Below are 22578 nucleotides of genomic sequence, written 5' to 3'. Positions count from 1 at the left end.
CAGTTAGGTAACTACTAACCACATGTTAGAATCGAAGACTTGAAGTACAGCTAATGAGACTGAGGAGCTGATTTTAAATATTGTTTAATTTATAAATAACTTATTAAATTTAAATAGCCACATGTGGCTAAGGGCTACCACATTGGACAGCATAGCAAAAACTAAAAAATAAGAGGTAAATCAACTAAATGCAATGTATGGAGTTTACTTGAATCCTGAGATAAACAAACCAATAAGATGTTCCAAGTATAAAAAACAATTAGGAACTATTTGGGAAATTTGAAACCTGAAAGGATATTTATATTAAGAAATTCTTGTTGGGCTTCCCTGGTGGTGCAGTGGTTAAGAATACATCTGCCAATGCAGGGGACACGGGTTTGAGCCCTGGTCCGGGAAGATCCCACATGCCGCAGAGCAACTAAGCCCGTGTGCCACAACTACTGAGCCTGTACTCTAGAGCCTGTGAGCCACAACTACTGAGCCCGCGTGCCACAACTACTGAAGCCCGTGCGTCTAGAGCCTGTGCTCCGCAACAAGAGAAGCCACCGCAATGAGAAGCCCATGCACCGCAACGAAGAGTAGCACCCACTTGCCGCAACTAGAGAAAGCCTGCACAGAGCAATGAAGACCCAATGCAGCCAAAAATAAATAAATTAATTAATTAATTAAAAAGAAACTTCTTGTTAATTATTTTTAATTAGATTAAAATATTATGCTTATTTTTTGAGTCCATATCTTTTAGGGAAACAAAATGAAGTATTTATGGATAAACCATTATTATATATGTGATTTGCTTCAAAGTGATCTAATGGCGATGGAAGGGAGAGTGTGTGTGTGTGTGTGTGTGTGTGTGTGTGTGTGTGTGTGTGTGTGTGTGTGAATGAGGGGCCAAGATTTGATGTGTACTGATAATTGTTGAAGCTGGTAGTATTTGTTTCCTATGGCTGCTGCAATAAGTTACCAGAAACTTGGCTTCAAACAGCACACATTGATTCTTCTACACTGTAATTAGTTCCAGAAATTGGAAGTCCCAATAGTTTCACTGAACTGAAATCAGGTGTTTGCAGGGCATGCTTCCTCTAGAGATTCTAGGGGAGAATCCATTTATTTCTTTGTCTTTTCCAGTGTTTTGAGTGGCATTTCTTTTATTCCTTGGCTCAGGTCCTACTCCTCCATCGTCAAAGCCAGAAGCATAGCATCTGCTTCTCTCGGCTTCCATCCCAGGGTCTTCTTCTCTTTTGTCTGAAATCAAATCTCCCTCTTCCTCCTTATTCTAAGGATGTTTGTGATTATACAATAGGGCTTACCTGGATAATCCAGGATAGCCACTCCATCTCAAGATCCTTAATTTAATCACATCTGAAAAGACCCTTTTCTCATATAAAGAAACATTCATGGCTTCAATGGACTAAGGAGCTTGGTCTCTTTGGAGGCTATTATTCAGCCTACCAGACTGTGTGATGTTCACATGGGGATTTTTAAAAAGTATCTATCTATCTATCTATCTATCTATCTATCTATCTATCTATCTATCTATCATCTATCTATTTATTTTGGCTGCGCCGGGTCTTAGTTGTGGCACATGGGATCTTCGTTGCTGCATGTGGGATCTTTAATTGCGGCACGCAAACTCTTAACTGTGGCATGTGGGATCCAGTTCCGAACCAGGGATCGAATCCAGGCCCCCTGCATTGGGAGTGCGGAGTCAGCCACTGGACCACCAGGGAAGTCCCCACGTGGGGATTTGTTATCCTATTCTCTGTACTGTAGTACAGGTTGGAAAAATCTCAAATAAAAAATCAAAAAACCAAATTTGTCTGATGCGTATGCATAGCAGTTTGTACAATATCACTGATTTAGATGGGATCTCAGGACCCATAACCCAAATCTTTGCTCTGCCTAATTGTGCTGCCACTCGCTTATCAGAAACCACAAACAAATCACAGGCCTTGGGGAGTTAATGGCCTAAAAGAATGTTTTCTTTTTGCAGAGCTATTTTGTTCATGGTAACTTCTATAAACCTGGAGCCCAATGTTTCTAATGATTGAAGAGGAGATAGTCGCCAGTATAGACATGTTACTGACTGTTACCTGGGTTACATTTGCCAGGAGACTGGAGGCCCTCTGCTTACACGGATTTTATGGGCACAGCCAACCAGTGGAGGAAGTTTTAGGGTTTCCTTTCTGTGATTGTTCTTGTTGCTGCTGTTATTCTCTCTCTTTCATGCAATTTAAACTCTTAATATGCTCATCTTTTAGGAAGCTGAATACATGAAAATTCAAATTATAAAAAAGAAAAACTGTAAGTAGGGGATGGGGTTAAGGTGGTTTTCTTTTTTTAAAAAATTAATTAATTAATTAATTTTTTTGGCTGTGTTGGGTCTTCGTTTCTGTGCGAGGGCTTTCTCTAGTTGCAGCGAGCGGGGGCCACTCTTCATTGCAGTGCGCGGGCCTCTCACTGTCGCAGCCTCTCTTGTTGCGGAGCACAGGCTCCAGACGCGCAGGCTCAGTAGTTGTGGCTCGCGGGCCCTAGAGCACAGGCTCAGTGGTTGTGGCTCATGGGCCTAGTTGCTCCACGGCATGTGGGATCTTCCCAGACCAGGGCTCGAACCCGTGTCCCCTGCATTGGCAGGTGGATTCTCAACCACTGCGCCACCAGGGAAGCCCCCCCCTAGGGTGGTTTTCTTGCTAAAAAGATTCACATGAAGTTTCTTCTGAATAAAATGTACTCTCCATGTACTATAACTATCTGTTGAAATTTTAGATTTTCCTGAACACATTTGAGCAAAATGATATACCTGTTTATTTTTGTCCTACTCCAATGGAGTTTTAAACCATGAAAATTATTATCTCCACGGAAGCAAGGGTGACCCTTTTGTTAAAACAATTCATCAGTGGTAACCGATGTCCCACAAGATTCAGCCTGCAGCGGCAGAGCAAGAAGGAAGAATATGAGACCTGTTTTTGCTCCCTGAGTTTTTGTTTTTGTCAGTTGAAAGATATATCTTTAGCTTACTTGCTTATAATTATAAACTGTTCATTGCAAGAAGTCAAGCAAATAGAATAGAATCTAAAAAGTGCCTTCACAGGTAATGAAAAAATCCAATAGAGTGTCAAAGTCTTTTATTCCCATTTAAATAAGAAGTACAGATTGCTTTTCACAACCCTGAGAATGTGATTAGTGCCACTGAAGTGATACCTTTATTATATGAGGCATAATTCTTAGGACCATTTATCATGACAGACCAATAATTACTTAAGGTTCCACCAACCTCCTCCTAGCTGTGACTCAGCAAAAGTGATATTGGATTCTAAGTCACTTAGCTTTGGGTGCTGAGGTAACATTCCAGTGTAGGAGAGGAAAATATTCTTTTTTTCCTTCTACCCTCCTGGGCTCTCCAGCTGGGTCCTGTAACATTAGGCTGACAAAAGATAGATTAGTAAGAGAACAGTAAAGAGAAGTTTATTAGCGTGTGCACTGTGCATACACGTGGGCATACCAAGAGATGAGTGACTCAAAGCAATTGTTAGAACTTAGGCGTATATAACATCTTAACACAAAAACAATACAGTTTTAGAGATGTGACAAGAAAAAGAAAGGACTTTGAGTTTCTAGAGTGACATGGTAACTCCACAGTTGTCTGGGACCCAGTCCACTTCCAGTTTTCTGATCTGACCAATAGCATGAGGACCTCACTTCATGATCTGGGATATAGCCCTGCCATCCATTTTCCAAGCCGCACAAAAGGAGAGAGAATAGGCTTGTATCAACTATCTTTTAAGGACATTTCTTGGAAGCCTGCGCACAGTGTTTCCAGTTACATTCTCTTAGCTTGACCTTAATCAGTAAATAAGTCCATGTTTGGCTGCACGGGTGACTAGGATATGGATTGCTTAATCTGGGCAGCTCTGTCCCCAGCTTAAATGCAGGGGTTTTATTACCTAAAGATGACAGAGAGCATGGATGTTAGGGGAAAATTAACAAGTTCTGTGATGACTTCCCAGCACTGAAATTCCTGAGCCAAGCTGTATTTTTTGCCTTTTAAAGCCCTTGTTATACGAGGACAGATTGCTTCCAGAAATGTCCTACCACTCAATACTTCCACACATGGCACAAGAGGAAGCCTGCTTTGTCACATCCATAGTTTTCTTTTGACTGAAGAACCTTAGATTCTAATACAGTTTTGTCCAATGTAGCAGGCAAATCAGAAAGAATGAAAAATAGCATCAAGTACCATTAATTTTGAGTTCTTAATTCCTCGGAAAGAGTTAAATCACTGATAATTTAGCCCTTTCAAAAATGGGCTACTCTCTGAGTCAGGGCGGTAATTTGATGGCTATGGTTCAGTTCAGCGTATGAGAAAATGTCACCATATGGATGAGACAGGCACTTGAAATCCTTCACAGTGGTGACAAGAGGAAGGGACATAATGAAAATGAGACTTCAAAAATGATACTGATTTTGCTAGTTCCTGCATTTATGTCTCGCTGTCATCCAGATGATCCTAATTAAATTTTCAAGTTGGGGCTGGTATCAACATGCTTTTAAAAATACGCATTTTTATTTTAGAATCAAGCTGATCTTAGGCAGCTTATTGGTTTGCTTTGTTTTCATAAACAGAGTGTGTTTGTTCTTTATTTGTAGAAATCTGAGCACTTCCAGCCTTTACTGCCTTAGCAGCAGGAAAACAGCAGCAGACATTGTCAATATCCGAATAGTAGTAGCAGAGGACAGGAAACTCACCATCAATACCTGGGTGACATTTGGCGGTTCTTACCAGGATCCTTGCAGTGTGGTTGAGAATACAACATCCCGACCTGTTTGTTGCAGCCTTGGACAGCAGCACACAGCTTCAAGCACAAGTTACTTTTTATAGTGGGTGTGCACTTAATAATTGTACAAAGTTTCTGGAAATGAGCAAATTACCTTAACAAGTGGACCAATAACACACAGGGTCACCACAACCTGAGTTGGGTTTATATCCATCCCCACAAGATGCGTTCCACAGAGAATCCTGACCTAGTTGTTATCTATACTTGCAGATATGATGAGTTATAGCTTCTTGATGGGGGGAAATCATAAGAAAAGTCTCAGCTGTTGATCTGATAGTGAAAGAATCCAAGATTTAGCTATTTCCAAAGAAGTAAAAGAAAAGCTCTTATTTTTGGAGGAACAAAATGTCCTTTTTCAAAGTTGCCTTTCAACCCTCCTTTCAACATCTGACTTGGTGATAAACCATTTATAATTAACATCCTTAGGATTTTCCCATGTGGATAAATACTCTTGATTGGCAATTTGGGCGTCTCCATACATGTTCCTGTTAAAATGAGTAAGGTATAAAAATTCTACTCAGTTAAGTTTTTCTTGCCAAACAAAGCCAAATGGAACAACAAAAACAAACAAACAAACAAGCAAACAAACCCAGAGATACATTCTAGGTAACATTTGCTCTAATGTTTGAACTTTTTAAAGGTAAGTATTCAGTCACCATTCCAGTTCGAGTTTCCATTACTTTGATATAATCTTATTTGGTCCAATAACTATGAAGGCTGAGGTATTTCTCTTCCTGCTTCTTTTAGAGAGTAAAGCCATGTTCCAGTTGATTAATAGATCAGGATTTGCAGAAAATGGTGAATAAGTCTCTGTTTGCTAGTGATTTCTTGGCATCCTGGAAAAATCATTTAGTTTACAGTTTCTTAGACTTGCCATATTATAAAAAAGAGAAAATTGTAAGCTTAAAAGAATTACATTCTTTAGATTCATACAATTAAACCATACTAAATGCACTGGCTTATTATAATTGTTATTATCATTATTTTACATTCTTAGAATACGTTGAAGAAGTTCAGAGGTCTCTGGCCACTCAGAACAGCGGATCCCCAAAAGCAGAGAAAGAGGCTTCAAATATCATAGTGGAGATGCTGAAATATCTGAAAAATTTTACAAAGCTCACTCAAATTTCACGTGAGTGGACTTGTTAACGTGTGAGAGGATCTGTGCTAAAATAGTCTAGTTCTTACTTGAATTTCACACCATTAATGTCCTTTCCTTAAGTCTACTTATCTGGGAAAAAGGAAGATTTTGAACAGTTTGATTCCTTTGGGATATTATGTGACATATTTTTATATCACATAAGGAAGGAGACTGGAACCACTGTGGATGGTTGTAAATCTGGTGGGAGTGGTTATCAGAGGAACAAACAGTGAGCGCAGCACATAAGGGCTCACAAAAGACAGGAAAAGGTGGACGTCCTCATTGGGGTCCTTAGGCAGCCAGGGGACACTACAAAACACTTATCCTGGAGAAGAGGGATCAACCAAAGAGGAGGGCACCCTGAGAACGAAGCTGGCCTTTGCCGTGAAGCAAACAATGGTGAGGTTTTCCATAGGATTTGGACAGCTAAGACGTGATGTGGTATTGGAACATTTCAAGAACTGAACAAAAGCGTATTTTTATTTGGCTCCCCCCCCACCCCTCATTGAATAAGGGAGTCTTTATTGGTCTAGATCTAGACTAGAGATTTCCATGGTAGTGGTGGAAATTCATTTTTGAAAGTGGGAGAGTTCTCTGCAAAGTGAATTAGGGAAAAAGAAGATAATCTATAAATAAAGGATAAGAAATGATGGCATTTGTGTTGACCTTGAAGAATGGAAGAATAGGTGTAGTGCGAGATTGGACTCCAAAGGCATCACGTGGCTTTATTCTTACTCTTAAGTACTCTTGGTGCTTGGGTTAGAGGAAAGAAGGGAGATGGAAACCGCCTAAAGATGAACCATTTACAGGCCAGTTATTAAAGAAGAGTGAGGTGACGCTCTGGAACTGTCAGAGGGCCTGCTGGGAGGAGTCGCAATCTTGCGTGAATATCTCGTATTAACCATAACCTCATTTACACGAACATCTCAGATTAATCATTCCTTTGGCTCTCAGCTATTAAATTCTGGTCATGATAAGACTGAGCAGCAGGGGGTGCCATCCCCTCAAATTTCCTTTCCTGGACTTTAAAGGTCATCTCAAAAGCTTTGTGCCTCTGCAGACAAGCCTAGACTAATTGTAAGTTCATCAAATAATTGAATTCTCTTGGGCATACATTGCCTAGATTGGGTATTATCCTCATGAGATGGAGGCACTAACTTTCATCCGCACCTGCTCTGTTTTGCACTTTGAGGCTCTACCCCAGGTAACTGGCTCTCAAGTGTCCACATTTGGCCACAAGGGGACAGGAGACGATCATGTGAATGGGTTAATAGAAATCCAATACCTTCAATGGAAACCATCTCAACATACACAGTCTGCCAATGGAAAGTCAAGATTTGTTTCCTTTAAATTGAAATCATTTAGATTTTTATTATGTTTATAGATTTTTAAATGCCGTTTAAGGAAAACGGTTTTCAGACTTTAACCCATCAACCGTACTTTACCTTCAGACTGCAGAATTAAGGCAAGGCATACTTGCTACAACATATTCTAATATTCAGTTAACCTATTAGCAGATAATTTTTTCAAGGCTTTTCAGTTTGCTTCACATTCCTGTTCATGTTCTTCAAGTTCATCAGTCCAGTGTAGACATCTCCCGGGAGTCTCGGCCGGTTTGCGCAGGCTGGTCCAGGCAGTGGTGGCCGCATGAGCCCAGCCTTGCAGGGAAGGCACTGTCCACTGCAGTCTTGAGCCTTGGTCAGTATGACTGCTCACACTAGGGACGCAGCTGCCATGGCCCCATCTGCTTCCCTGCCCAGGCACTGAGACCCATAACCCTTCAGGCTCAGCAGATCCCTCTGACCCAATGGTCCATCTGTGACCCCGGCTCCAAGAGCAGACCAACAGGAGGGACCAGAACCGTCTGGGCTTCCAGAGTCCAAGCTCCGGAGTTAGGACCAACTCCCTCCCAGTCCCGCCCTCCTCTGACCACCACTGGAGCTGGCATCTGATTCAAGCTTGGTTTACCCTTCAGAGCCCTCTAGGTAAAAAAGCAGTGGACTAGGGTTCAGGAGAGCTGGGCTCCAGGCCTGGCTATGCTTGTGTGGCTTAAACAAGGTGCCGCCCCTGGCCTCACACAGGCTGAAGCCCTTTACGTGTCTGAATCTTTCTAGGGCTCTAAATGGAACCTTCTTAGCTTTTCTCCTTCCTGTTTGTTATTTTCCTCCAATGCCGTTTCTGCTCTCTCCTTCTACTGCTTTCTATTCTGCCAGCCTTTTCTCCATTTTGGCTATAAAATATTCAAGAGATTCTTGATATACCGTAACAGTTAATTCTCAGTCCTAGATGAGGTTAGACTCTAAGATACTTTAAGAAGCACAGAGCTCTACCTGCCCCCTCCCACCACAGACCTGCTAGATTAGATATGGGTATTTCTAGAAAGCACATCAGGCCATTTTGGTGCATAGCTGGGGCTGAGAACTAGTGAAGGGAGGGAATAGGTTCAAGAGGAATGTGGTCCTTGGAAAATGGAGGCTTACACATTAAGTAAATATAAGAAAGGAAAGGTAAATCCACAAAGGAAGTAAAAGCTGGTAACAGGGAGAATTAAACCTCTTCTCCCCACTGAAAAAGACTGTCAGAGATATATCTTTTTCTTTGATATCATTTTTTCTTTGATGTTTTTCTTTCTTTTCTTCCCTTCTCCTTCTAGAAGGAGAGGAGGGGTGGAATGAACATCAGGCTGAAGAAGACAAGCTGGGGAGGGCTAGAGGGACTCAGTTAAGATAGGAAGCTGAGGATTGCAGGCATAACGACAAGTCCTGACATCACAGGTTGGCCCCTGGCAACCCAGGATGGCACCACAGGGGAGATTTTCCGTGGCCCAGCATCTATTTCACGTCCTAGGAAGTATCACCAACTCATAGAAGTGCGTCTCAGAAACTCTCACTCCTTCTGGTATTGCAAAATCCTTTCCCCTTTCCTAAAGTCCCCTCCTTCCAAAATAATCCCTTCTTTCTTCTATCTCCAAAGAAAAACTTATTCACTGAGACCTAATTACTGCCAAGACATAAGAACCTTGATTTGACAGGTAGTGATTAGTTAGGTTTGCCATCTAGGAGGTACCATGGATATTGGTATATATACATGCCCCGAAACTTTAGCATCTTACTAGACGTAGATAAATTAAACTATGTTAAAACCTTGATTATATATTTATCATAGGCTAATGTGATAAAAAAAAATACATACACACACATACACATATGTTTATTAATAAAATTAGTGAGCTTACCTGAGGGCAGGGTAGTTAAACTTCCTCAAGATGTGATGTTTGAACTGCCCTCTGAAAAATGAGATCTATATAAAGAGGAGGACAGGCAGGCAGAGAACATTCCAGAGAGAGCAGCAAGGGCAAAAGCCTTGTAATAAGAGGAACTGGATGGAAGAAGCCAATGTGACCGGCGAGCAGAGAGCAAGGGGCAGGGATGCATGCGATTAGGAAGGTTGACCTGGGCTGGATGTGGAACGGGAAGCCGTTGGCTGGTTTTAAGCAAGGAGGTTGAGGTGTCCTAAATGTACTTTCACTTTGAAAAGATAACTGGCTGCAGGGCGGAAATGGATCAGAGAGGAGTTGGAATGGAGGAGGGCAGATCAATGAGCAGAGTTTCACAGAGATAATGGCAGCTTGGATTAGAGTATGCTCTAGAAACGATGAGAGGAAAATAGATTTTAGAAAGATTTAGGGGGCGAATATCAGTGATGAATTGGTTCTAAGGCATGAGAAATTAGTATATGTCAAGTATAACCCTCGGGTTTCTGGCTTATATATCTGGAATGAGTTTGTCCTATTTTAGAGAAGAGTGAAACTTAATGAAACTTAAATCGGCCTTTGCTACTCCAGAGCACCATAAAGATTACAACGATGAGTAAGACTATGATGCAAATCTAGTAAGGTCACCATACCCTAAAAGAAGGCAACATTTGGAAGGCTATAGTAAGTATTCCCCGGGCATGTGCATATTTTAGAAATTAAGCAGTTAATAGGACGTTCCAATTTTAGGTAGTTATAAATCAAAAGTGGGTAGAGACAGAGTTAAGTTTTAGGACCTAAGTAAGACACTTGAATTTGTAATCCAGTTCTGATCTTTGATGAATAAATGTTCCAAGCAAAATCACAGACCAAATACAAATGCCCAAAGCAAACTTGACTTATGGGCTGGAGTGTTCGGTATTACGAAAGTTTGTTTTTAACTTAGATGCATGGAATTACTAAAGTCCCTCCTTGTGTTATTGGGACAGCTAAATTTCGTTTTAATTATGCCTAGGAAATAAGATTCTGTCCAGTTTCAACTTTATCTGGGGAGGGATTGATGAAGTGACATACTTTCTCACTGTGGGCTATGGTTGCAGATTTTGGTGCATCTCAAGGTACATGGCAAGGCCACTTTTTTGTCCACTGAGACCCAGATGTTTTTATACACATTTGATTGAGTCCAAGTGAAATCAATTTCTGTTTACTTTAATAGATTTCAGGACCTTGCCTCTGCCTCAACAGGCAAGCTGCTTTTCTAGCAAATCTGCAGGCTCATGGCCTTTCTTACTATTGTTCAACTTACTTCCTTCCCATACTGAACAATATTATATTCCTTAAAGTGCTTATGCAAAATGAAAGACTAGGCTTTTTCTCACCGAGGCCTCTGATATAGTTACTATATAGTGAATATGCTAAGTCATTAATTCCTTTGGGTCTCAGTTTTCGTATCTGTAAAATGAAGATGTGTTATCTAATGTAATTGCCAATGATTCTGGGATTTTATCTGTGCTTTCCATCTACTTCTCAACTATTCCAAACTCTGTCTCTAGAATATGCAGCCTTGAGTTATTGAAAAATAATTTAATTATCATCCAACAATTTGTGTTAAAATGTGCTTCCATAGAATCACAGAATAGCTAGCGTGTTTAGTGTTCTGAATACTAGGCATTACAATTTATTGGCATAGAGTACTCCCTAATTGATCAAAATACTCACATGTAATATGTTTTAACATAGAGATTCCTGGATTTCTCCATAGACTTACTGAATCAGAATCTCTAGGGAAGCAGGAGTAGGAATCTACATTCTTCCTGCAATTAAATACACACAATATTCATTATGTAAGACTGTACTTTCTTAGTGTCAGTTGGTAAAAGGCTTGATCATTTCAGTAGCGTTTATCTCTAAAATGTATCATCACTTCTGCCTCTGGGTTTGTTCTCACGTCCTCCCTGTTCCAAATCTCTCTTTCTTCATATTAAAATCCAATCCACCAATCAAAATCTTGACTGAGTCTTACTTCCTGAGTAAGTAATAGCTCTGTGCTATTATTTGTGCCAGGCACTGTGCTAAGTATCACTTCTGGCAATTGTCATGATAACTCATAAAGGAGCTACTATTTTTATCCCCTTTGTACAGCTGAGTACCTGGACGCTTAGAGAAGTGAGGCAGCCTAACCATCAATCTGCAAGTAAGTGACAGACATGGGGTCTGAACACGCTGTCTCACCAGGATGACATTTATCTGTCGCCCACTACATAGACCATTTTCCTTGTTCACTGCACACAGTACAGCTCCCAAGTATCTTAATTCCCCCAAAACATGCAGTCTGAACCCCACAAATGAACCCTTATTTATCAGTTCTGCTATTCTTTCCCTTGGGTCTCCTATCTGCCCAACTAGACCTCAAATCCAGCAAAGGCAAGGGCCCTTTTCCATAGGCCCACAGAGGAGGCTCAACTAGTATTTGTCAATCGATTAGACATGGAGAAAACATGAGAATTGTGAAAATGTGCAAGATTGTTTTAATGTTTAACTGTAAAATAATATCAAGCAACAAAAGGAAGTATCAAATTCAGCTTTAATCTTTGTTCTAGAAATGTTTTTTATTTTCTATATGAATTTAGGGGTGGGAAGGAGTTGGAATGGTGGAAATCTCAACTGAAAGAGAACCATTTCCAAAAACCATATTTAGGTTCTTGGAGAATTTGGCCCATGCCTCTGGGACCACTATACTCTCTCTGTGGGACTGTGCTGACCCAGAAAATATGAACAGTTTGGCCTCGTAAAATCTTTTTTGGCTCAAATCAATTCCATTTGAGCAGAGTATTACAAGCTCCCTTATAGAATTTACACCCTGAGATGGCATACCCCTAATCTGCTAACGGAGGCTTTGGGTGGATGAACTGGGTGACCTGATGCAGTCACGATTTTGAATTAGGTCATTTTATAAAATGGAGGAAGTAGAGTGTGTTTTCCTTGTCTTAGGAACAAAAACTTTTTTTCCACTTATTGGTACTTAGCATATTTGCTTAAGAGTAATGTTGGCTTCAACATTAGTAACTAAAGATAAATTTAGAGAAACATTTTTAGATAGCTTTTGACCTAAAGTGAATACTATTTGAAGGCATTGAAATTCTCCTAAGTGAAAATTAAAGATATTTGCAGAGTAAACGTGTGCAGTGCATTATTGGAAGACTTCTGCTAATGGTAAAGTATGATCATCTTAACTGTTCTCTTTTGTCTTCTCCCTTTTCTTAGTATATCTTGTAATGTCCTTCAGTATACACATAGATTTCCAAAAAAAATTGTAATGAATATTACCAATTTTTCCTCCCAAACATTTTGGAAATTTAAAATCACTCAGGAAACTCTTTGTTCACATTGAGTATTGCCTAAGTAAGTTGGGAAGGCTAAGATACTATTATTTTTATTATGGATTTAAAAATTAACTGGTAAATTTCTTTGAATTTTTACATTGACTTTAATTGACAAAGTATCTTTTCTCCAAAAGGTAAAAATAGATTGTGAACTAATGTGGGATTTGAATATTATTAATTTCACTGTAAAGAGTTACAACTAGTGGCAGTAAACATGTTGGAAAGACAATAGTCTAAATTTCTTAAGTTCTTACAGAACTTTAGTTTGGGGGTTAGAAGTCATATGAAGATGGAGATCTGTTCAAAGGTGTTACTCCAAATATAATTGAGGAAGCTTGTCTTGTCTCTCAAGCATGGAAAACATATATTTAGTTAGATTCCATTAATTTTTCAAAATGTTGATCAGAAATTGCATTTAATTTCTCCAAAGTCCCATCACTATACTCTTGAATTTTCATGTTGTTGTTACTGTCTATTGCCAGATGCTCTCTGGGGTCCTACAATAGGAATGTAAACTCAAGGACTGGCGCCAGTACTTATTTGCTGCTGCCCTGCTTTAAGATTAGAGATTATACTTACTCTTTGAGTGCCTGTTATGCACAGGCATGGTTCGTGTTAAAGACTCCAAAATATTTTGGAATCATGAATTCACAGAGAATTATTGGAGGGGCCCCCAATTTTAATTTTATGTATATTTGATTTGGTATAATAAGTGATTTCAAAATTACCTATGTCTGTCAGGCCAGAGTATGTACTTGAGTAGTCACCCTAGCAGGAGACACACGTATTTACAAGATATTGTAATTGTTAAAAAAAATTTTTTTTTTAGATCTTATTTGAAATTGCCCTACAGTCAGTTTGAGCTCAGGGGGATAAAACTCACTGCTTCATGTCTCAGATCAAAGTGGAATTCTACAGCTTGATTACCCACTTTATTCACCTGGCTTGAAGCTAAGTACATTTTCATTGTTTTCAAAAATCATCCAAAGGACAAATTTTGTCACTCTTAAGGGTAGTCAAAAGAACAAGCATGGGGACTTCCCTGGTGGTGCAATGGTTAAGAATCTGCCTGCCAATGCAGGGGATATGGGTTCGATCCCTGGTCTGGGAAGATCCCACTTTCCACGGAGCAACTAAGCTCGTGTGCCACAACTACTGAGCCTACACGTTGCAACGACTGAAGCCCGCATGCCTAGAGCCTGTGCTCCGCAACAAGAGAAGCCACTGCAATGAGGAGCCCATGCACCGCAACGAACAGTAGCCCCCGCTTGCCGCAGCTAGAGAAAGCCCGTGCACAGAAACGAAGACCCAACGCAGCCTAAATAAATAAATAAATAAGAAACTTAAAAAAAAAAAAAAAAGAGCAAGCATGTCTCTAAAGGAAATTCAAGAAGGTAGTTTCCGAAAGTAGCTGGTGTGCGGCTGAGCACAGGTCTCAGAGCAAGGATTCATCTCCCAAGGGAATTCTTCGAAAGAGACCATGCTCACTTGGTACTTTTTTTTGGAAGCCTGACACATTACTTTATACTCATATGTCATGCATGTAGTTTACTTTCAGTCATTTCTCAATCTAGACATACTTCTGTGAATAGCTTTGAGAGGTCTGTTTGATTTTTAAAAGCATCACACCGTGCCAACATCCTATGCTCTACAACGTGAAACATGGACTTTAGCGTCTATCTTTCTTTGAAAGTCAAGTTTTTGAGGTAAGTTACAATCCTACAAGCAGAGAATAATCAATACAAAGGCCCTAGTGAAATATGAACTCAGGAAAGTAAGCCCTTGGTAGGTGTCAGAATCATACTTTAATATGTCAGAATTAAGCTTTGACAAACTAGACTGGAGATGCATCACACAATTTAATTAGTGCAAAGGCTCTTAGGGATCATCTAGTTACCACTCTGTCTTCTTTTAGATTAAATAAAAACTTGATACCTAAAGGTTTACATGACTTTTCTAAGACCACAAAAGTAATTTTCAGTCCTCAGAACTCCTCATGCCTCAACCCTTTGGCAGAACACATTTGTTCTATCTAATCTGTCCCAATAGTTTGTTTTCTCAGAGTGAATGATCTTCAACACTGTGTATTCATGAACACATGTATATTTCCTTAGCTGTCTCCTTGTATATAATTTCTCATTGTTTATAAAAATTAATATGTCTCACATATTTTAAAATCTATAGATTCCTTGATTTCTATGTAATGTGTATCCTTGGCTTTGCATTTCTGATATTGCCTATTCTATTAGTCAACTCAGTTTCCTTCTATGTCATAGATGGAGTAAGAATTTTGTTCAAGGGTTTTGTATATGTGCAAGAATTTTGTTTCTTCAATGTCATCTGTTTAAACCAGATGAACTCCTTTTCATCCTTCATATCTCAGAATAAGTATCTCTTCACTGGGGAAGTCTTCTCTGATCTCTCAGACCAGGTGAGATGTACCAATTATTAAACTTTGGCATTGGATACCTGCACTCCTCCCTTATTACTCTCAATACATCACAATGAATTATTCATGCCAGACTTCCTCAGTAGACTCTGAGCTCCATGAAGATGGAGACCTCTTCTAGCTTAGACACTGACATTTCTCCAGCACATACCACGCACGCGGCACACACTTCTCCTGGCTAGGACTCTGGGTTGCAAGCTAGAGAAATGCAATTCACACCAAGTTATTCAAGAAAAAGGAATCGATGAGTCATGTAACTAGAAAGTCTAGAAATAGAAATGGGTGGTTTCATCCTACCTATGTCTCTGCACTCAAACTTTGTCCTCTGGTTTTCCTTTTGTTGCTTTCACTCTCAGTCATGCCTGCCTTTGTAGGGGCCTAGATGGCTCTGGTTGTTCCAGACTTATCTGCTCCTCAGTACCCCATGTCTTAGAAAGAGATCATTTCAGCAAATATCACAACTAGGGTTTTCACTGGTCTGCTTCGGTCATGGGCGATCCATGAGTTCACAACCATAGCTGAGGAGTGTGGCACTCTGACTGCCTTAGTTGGGGTCAGGAGACCTTCAGGAACCTTAGGAACAGAGGTCAACCCTATCCAACCCACATGGATTCAGAGTAGGAAGAGAGTGGTTTCCAAAAAGAGAAAAGGGATTCTTGAATCACAAAAGGGTGAATGGGTGCTGAGCAAGTTGAAACATTGATAACAATAAGAATATTAATATCTAATGCTTTATGTGAATTTACTAATTTAAGATCTCCACTAAAATGATATGAAAATTGTTGTTGAGGGAATAAATGAATGGAAACAAGGTTTCATGTCTGGAGCTTATGTTTCATGCTGGTGACATATTGGTAATATTATGATTATTATTATTATCATTATTGCAATCATTGACTGCTAGGAACTTTGCAAACTAAATTCCTGTACAGTTATAAGTCCTTAAGAAATTTAAAAAATCTTTTATTAAAAAGTAATTTGAAGGTCAGCATCCCTGTAATTGTCTCTTGTGCCTTACGTGTTTAAAAAACTTTGTACAAGTCTTTGCTTGCGTCTTGCAATTTGCATCTCATTTCTGGCTTTTATTTTCTGATTTTAGCCCAATTACCTGCTATCTCCCTGTGCTCTCTTAGGTAAGCTGGCCAAGTTTCTTTTTTTAAAATTTATTTATTTATTTGTTTTGGCTGCGTTGCGTCTTCATTGCTGCACGCGGGCTTTCTCTAGTTGTGGTGAGCAGGGGCTACTCTTCGTTGGGGTGGGCGGGCTTCTCATTGCGATGGCTTCTCTTTTTGCAGAGCACGGGCTCTAGTCGCACGGGCTTCAGTAGTTGTGGCACGTGGGCTCAGTACCTGTGGCTTGTGGGCTCTAGAGCGCAAGCTCAGTAGTTGTGGTGCACGCGCTTAGTTGCCCCGCGGCATGTGAGATCTTCCCAGACCAGGGCTCGAACCGAATCCCTGCACTGGCAGGCGGATTCTTAACCACTGCGCCACCAGGGAAGTCCTGGCCAAGTTTCTTTTTTATTTTTAATTTGTAATTTGGGTGTTTGCATAGTCAACTTGGCTTCTTCTTGCTCCTTCTCTACTTATTTCATATACGATAGCTTCCCACCCCCATCCCGACACTTGAGGTTTTTCTATTGTTCCTTTGAGGAAACATTCAGCTTTACTAAATGACTTTTCTGTTTAAAGTCTGGTCCAAAGAGATTTTGCTATTTTACTAAGCCTATTAATCTTGGCTTTCATTTTGTTATTAGTTTTCCTATTTTCATTTCCCCCATATTTTTCCTAAGTATTCTAAGTTCCACGCTAAGAACTTCCTGTTTTTCCACTGACTTTTAACCTTATGCAAGGAAATACAGCTTTTTAAAAATTCTTAAGCTGGGTTTTTGAAATCCCTGAGATTATGCAAGCTTCTGTGTGAGTGTACACAGACACGTTCTTCAGGAAAACGCATCTAGTGCTCGTGAGAGTTCAAGCTTATGACTCATGAACGTTTTAGAACTGTGGTCCCCTCACCACAATACTGCTGACAGTTTGTGAATTGATCTTTGGCTTCTCCCACAGAAGAATCTCTTCATGATCTCTTCATGACACAATCTCTTCATGATTGTGTCATGACTTTTGGTTCAAGTCTGTATGTAGGCTGAGAAGGTTATCAGTAAAAGGGAGCTTGGACTGTCAACAAACTTATCTTTTGTCCTGAGTCAGTGGCCCCCAAAGAACCAACTTGTCAGCAGGACACAGTCTTTGAAGACTTCCTTGCTGCTTGGAGGTCCCCTGCAAGATGCAACCCCTCTCCTTCCGCCATGCTTTAATCTGCCAGGTAGCATCTGCTCTCCCCTTTGGGAGACCAGTTACACATTATATATGTTGTCTTCCCCTTTCCTTTGCTCATGGAGAACTCTAGCTTTCTTTTAATTCTTAGACTGAAATACATACATGTGTATTGAACTCGGATGTACAAAAGCCACATCAGCAGTGACCTTCTGTTCCTTCTTCTTTATGTTCTTAATTTTTTTTTTTAACAGAAATGATGTCATTATGTTTGGGTGATGCTCTATGTAAGAACAAACATTTTCAGTCCCTCTTGCATGTTTGTCAAGCTGTCAGCACTGAGACCCCTCTTCCTCCCTGACTATTTACCCACCCTACTAGGCATCTTTTGCCCTGGCCACCACTCTCAGAACAGATGGGCTTAGGCTTGGGATCTTTTCCCAAGGCTGGGCCCAAGGGGAAAAATTGCCACAGTTTCCTTGCCATAGGAGTAAACGAAGTTAAGGTTCAAACACAACAGACTACTTGTAAACACAAAGTTTTTAGGATTAGAGGTTCAGAGGCAGACAGGGAGTCAAAGTGTTAGGGACAGGATATAATGGACCAGTAGCATTGGGTTATATTTCTAGGTTAGGCTGGATTAAAAGGTAAGAGGAAAGAATGACAAGGCCTGTGATTCTTCCCTGTAATCTAAGCTTTCCCCTGCATTATTATTGCAGGGTTAGTGATCTGCTGTGTGTGTGTGTGTGTGTGTGTGTGTGTGTGTGTGTTGATGTATAGATAGCTAGGAATGGGATTAATATATGCATATTGTTGGCCAATATGATTGGGGAGGGCATCAAACATAACCTAATCTTTATTGATTAAATATTATGGAAACATATTCCTTAGAAAATACATTTTTGCAATCTCAATCCTTCAGAGATAACTACTGATAACAGCATGGAGTCTATTCTTCCAGATTCTTTCTATGCATGTATTAAAATAAATGTAATGTGCCTGTACCCACGCACATGTATTTCATAGAGAAATGTGACTATCCATAATCCAGTTCTGTAACTTGTTTATTCAGTTACCAAGCATCTTAAGTACCATCATTTTAAAAATAAATCTTGAAAATAGAATATATGAATATTGCCTGCAAACTGTACTGAAGAGAACTGGATCTGATTAGAGCTCAAAAGAAACACCAGGGAGGAATTGAAGAGACACTAATGACAAGTCTGGGACCACTTATTAGAATCAATTATTTCATTTTTTAAAAAGTAAAACTAATGTTGCTGCAGGATTAGAGATAATCTGAATTTGATAATTGCAGTGATTGCCAGCTGACAACTGATGAATCATGAAGTTGCTTTGGAGTCCACCTGTGTCACAGTCCCAAGGGGGTTCCATGTTTATATTATTTTCAAGTATCTAACAGGGTTTGATTAGAGCAGAAATTAGTAGAGAGGCTGGAATAAATATTAAACTAAGAGCTGAAATTCTAACGAGTTCAACTGTACATGCTTAAAATTTTGCTCTTGTTGCCCTTGAAATCTATTCTTTAAAACTAGTTGTGGGCTTCCCTGGTGGCGCAGTGGTTGAGAGTCTGCCTGCCAATGCAGGCGACACGGGTTCGAGCCCAGGTCTGGGAATCCCACATGCCGCGGAACAACTGGGCCCGCGAGCCACAACTACTGAGCCTGCGCGTCTGGAGCCTGTGCTCCGCAACAAGAGAGGCCGCGATAGTGAGAGGCCCGCACACCGCGATGAAGAGTGGCCCCCGCTGGCCGCAACTAGAGAAAGCCCTCGCACAGAAAATAAGACCTAACGCAGCCAAAAATAAATAAATAAATAAATAAATTTATTTAAAAAAAAACTAGTTGTGATTATGAAAATATTCACATTCTATGATATTAATTTAACAGATGATTAAACTGGGGCCATTGAGGTCAAAATTTGAGGCCATGTGGGTAGTAGAGATTAAAGAATTGAAATCTCTATCTCCTATCTCTCAGCTAAGCTCTCTTTTTGGTTAAACATTTATTATTTTGAAATAATTACAAATTCACAAAAAAAGTTGCAAAAATATTACAGAGAGAGGCTGTGTACCCATCAGCTAGGTTCCTTCAGTGGTAACTAAAATCTTACATGACAATAATACATTATCAAAACCAGGAAATTGACATTAGAACAATACAACTAACTAGACTACAGATGTTACTTGTATTTCACCAGCTTTTGAATGTATTCATTATTTTCTTGGGATGTGTGTGTATATGACATTTTATTCCATGTATAGATTTTTATAACCACCACAGCAATCAGGTACAGAACTGCTCTGCCACACTAGGGAGCTCCTAGTATTACCTCTTTATAGTCACACATTTCCCTCCTTCTCGAAACCCTAGAAACCCTGATCTATTCTCCATTTCTATAATTTTGTCATCTCTATAATTTTCCCTTTACACCATCCCTCACTACCTTGCAATCAATATTTTGGGGGGCAGGTCTTCTCTGAAATGCCCATCTGGTCCTTTTCAGTCTTTCCCCTTTTGAGGCATATAGTTCTTTGATCTAATCAACCATAAAGGTCCCCAATTTTCAGTGGCTGTTACTGCAAGGAATAAAGCAAGATGTGTGTAATCTAATGCCAACAAGAACCTGACTCAGCTTGTTTCGCCAATATATTTCTGGGGGTGCGGCAATTAACTACCCCCAGGGGGCTTAAACAACAGAAAACAATAGCAATTTACTGTCTCCTTGCCTAACTTCTGGTAGTTCCTTGGCTTATGCACCATAACTCCGATCTTCATATGGTGTTCTCCCTGTGGGTGTCTTCATGTCATTTTCCCCCTGTATGTGTTTCTGTGTCCAAATTTCCCCTTTTTATAACGACACCAGTCATTTTGTACTAGGGGCCACTCTAATGACCTCCTTTTAACTTGATTACATCTGTAATGAGTTTATCTCCAAATAAGGTCACATTCTGAGGTACCGAAGGTTAAGACTTTTTTTGTGGGGCCACAATTCAACCCATAACAACCAACATTCAGGAAATGTAGAATTCAGGATATTCTAGCAAACAGAATACAAGGAAAATAAATTAGACATAATAGTAGAAAAGAGAGGGACTATGGAAGAGAATATTTCCTAACTTATTAAGTTCGTAACTTCTGAACCTTCAGGATTTGACCTGAAAGGAGATGCTCCAGATGGGTCTGGGGGTTGACACAGCAGCCTTGACTTGGACCCTTAACTGTCACCACTCTATAACTCCAGGAAGCCAGTGCTCTATTGCTCAGGTCTCTGTCCCAAATCTGAATGTAGACAAAGTGAACTCAGAGCAGACTTTACATATACCAAGGAAAGAAGAAGAGAAATAAATCCAGAAGCTTACATGTAAAGGTTAAACGCAGCATGTTTTTAAAAGAGTAACTTTCAGATCTTACCCAGTGGTGTCTCTCACAGCAGAAACAAGAACTTAGGTAGAACCCTAAGTGGGCTGTACACAGGGGATCTTTGTTACTTGGACATGACCATGAAGGTGTCATGATGTCTCGGTGATGGCTTCCAGGTGCCCTGCTCTGCACACTGTCTTAGAATGTTATTATGGACTGAATGTTTGTGTCTCCCCTCCCCCAAATTCATATGTTGAAGCTCTAACTCCCAATATGGCTGTATTTGGAGACAAGGTCTCTAAGGAAGTAATTAAGGTTAAATGAGGTCATAAGGATGGAGCCCTGATCCAATAGGGTTAGTACCCTTATAAGAAGACACACCAGAGAGTTCTCTTCCTCTACCTCTCTCTCCCCAAGTACATGCACAGAAGAAAGATCATGTGAAGACCCAGAGAGAAGGTGGCCATCTGCAAGCCAGGAAGAGAGCTCTCACCAGAAACTGAACCTGCTGGCACATTGATTATGGACTCTTGGCCTCCAGAACTGTGAGAAAACAAATGTTGTTTAAGCCAAAAATCGAATTGATTATGGTAGCCCTAGCAGACTAATATAGATGTATACTCCTCAACTCCAAAAAATTGGCACAATTTCTCTGGTTCTCATCTCCCAGCCTCTCTCCTTCTGGAGATGCCATCTTCACAGCCCTCACCTGGAAACTGCTGCCCACATGGTGATACCCACAGGGCGAAATCTAAAAAAGATCCCCTTCCTGAAGCTCAGTTGGGTTCTGTCTAAGATCTTGTTTCTGTTACAAGACAGACACCTCTCTCCAGTTAATTTTGGAACTGACCTCACCTTTCCAATGAGTGGCCCCCTCCCAAGAAGGAGTCCAAGAAAATGAGAGTTCTCTACCTCTACAGTAAACATAAGTTCTAGGCAGCAAAGCTTGAATGCCTAAAATAAAAATGGGAGACCTGGTTTTCCAATAGGATGATGCAGCTTTTTGCTTCTTTGTTTAAGTTAATTTGTTCTAAGTTAGAATAATTGCTGAACTACAGACTAATAGACCATAGACTTATAAATAGATGCCACATCTTTTGGAACATTATCTACAGGCAGTAGGCAACGAAGATTGGAGAACTTTTAAAATGCTTTCTTCTCAAAACCAGTTTTGAATATGGGAGATTGCTCTCGTATTTTCTGTTTTCTAACTTTGCATGTTTCTCTTTCACTAGATTTAAAATAAAGCAAAATATTAAATAATACCAAAAGTAAAACTATAAGTCTAAGCTAAAGAATTTTTTAAAAAGTCACACTTCTAAAAGGCATTAACGGGCGAGGTGGCAAATAAAACTTACTGATCGTATTATCTATAATTTACTAACTTCCCATTTTGACACAGGAACTGTTCTAAGCATTTTATATGAATATGCTTATTTCATCATATAATCAGGGAATCTTAAAAACCAGAGGTGGTATGGAGAAACTTATAGCATTTTAGGAGTTTTACAGAAATGTGGGGTTTGTGTGGCAAAGTAAGTGGCTGAAAGTATCACATAGATATAAAATTGGGGGAGAATAAAGACCTATAGAACATTTAGAGAGTAACGTAAACTGATTTGAACAACTCTGAGATGAAGGAAATTTAATAGAAAATGTGAATATAAAGGTAACATCTTTAGCTCTTTTGATGGGTCTTGGAATAGAAATGGTTTTGAAATGGAAAACTTGTGAACTTTGATACAACTAGAAAAAATAACAGCTCTTTTGGGAGATTAGGGAAATAAAGGCTTTTTGAGGAATGCCAGAGATTAAGGGGCATGTCCCTGAGACTGGGATCCTTAACTGGGACTGTCTCACCCCA

General features: G+C 39.9%; 1 long non-coding RNA gene across 1 annotated transcript in view; it reads left to right on the top strand.

Annotated features, from left to right (window-relative positions):
- LOC309662222 overlaps window positions 1-20576 on the top strand; it is a 45512-nt gene extending 24936 nt beyond the window's left edge. Inside the window, exon 3 of the long non-coding RNA XR_014264596.1 lies at window positions 1991-20576. This is a non-coding gene — a long non-coding RNA (uncharacterized lncRNA). The remainder of the gene's footprint in view (window positions 1-1990) is intronic.
- The last annotated feature ends 2002 nt before the right edge of the window (window positions 20577-22578 follow it).

This window comes from Balaenoptera physalus (genome assembly GCF_965194825.1).
Source record: "Balaenoptera physalus genome assembly, chromosome: 6".
NCBI lineage: Eukaryota > Metazoa > Chordata > Mammalia > Artiodactyla > Balaenopteridae > Balaenoptera > Balaenoptera physalus.
The sequence above is the reverse complement of the archived record's forward strand: the minus strand, read 5'-3'. Positions and strand labels throughout refer to the sequence as shown.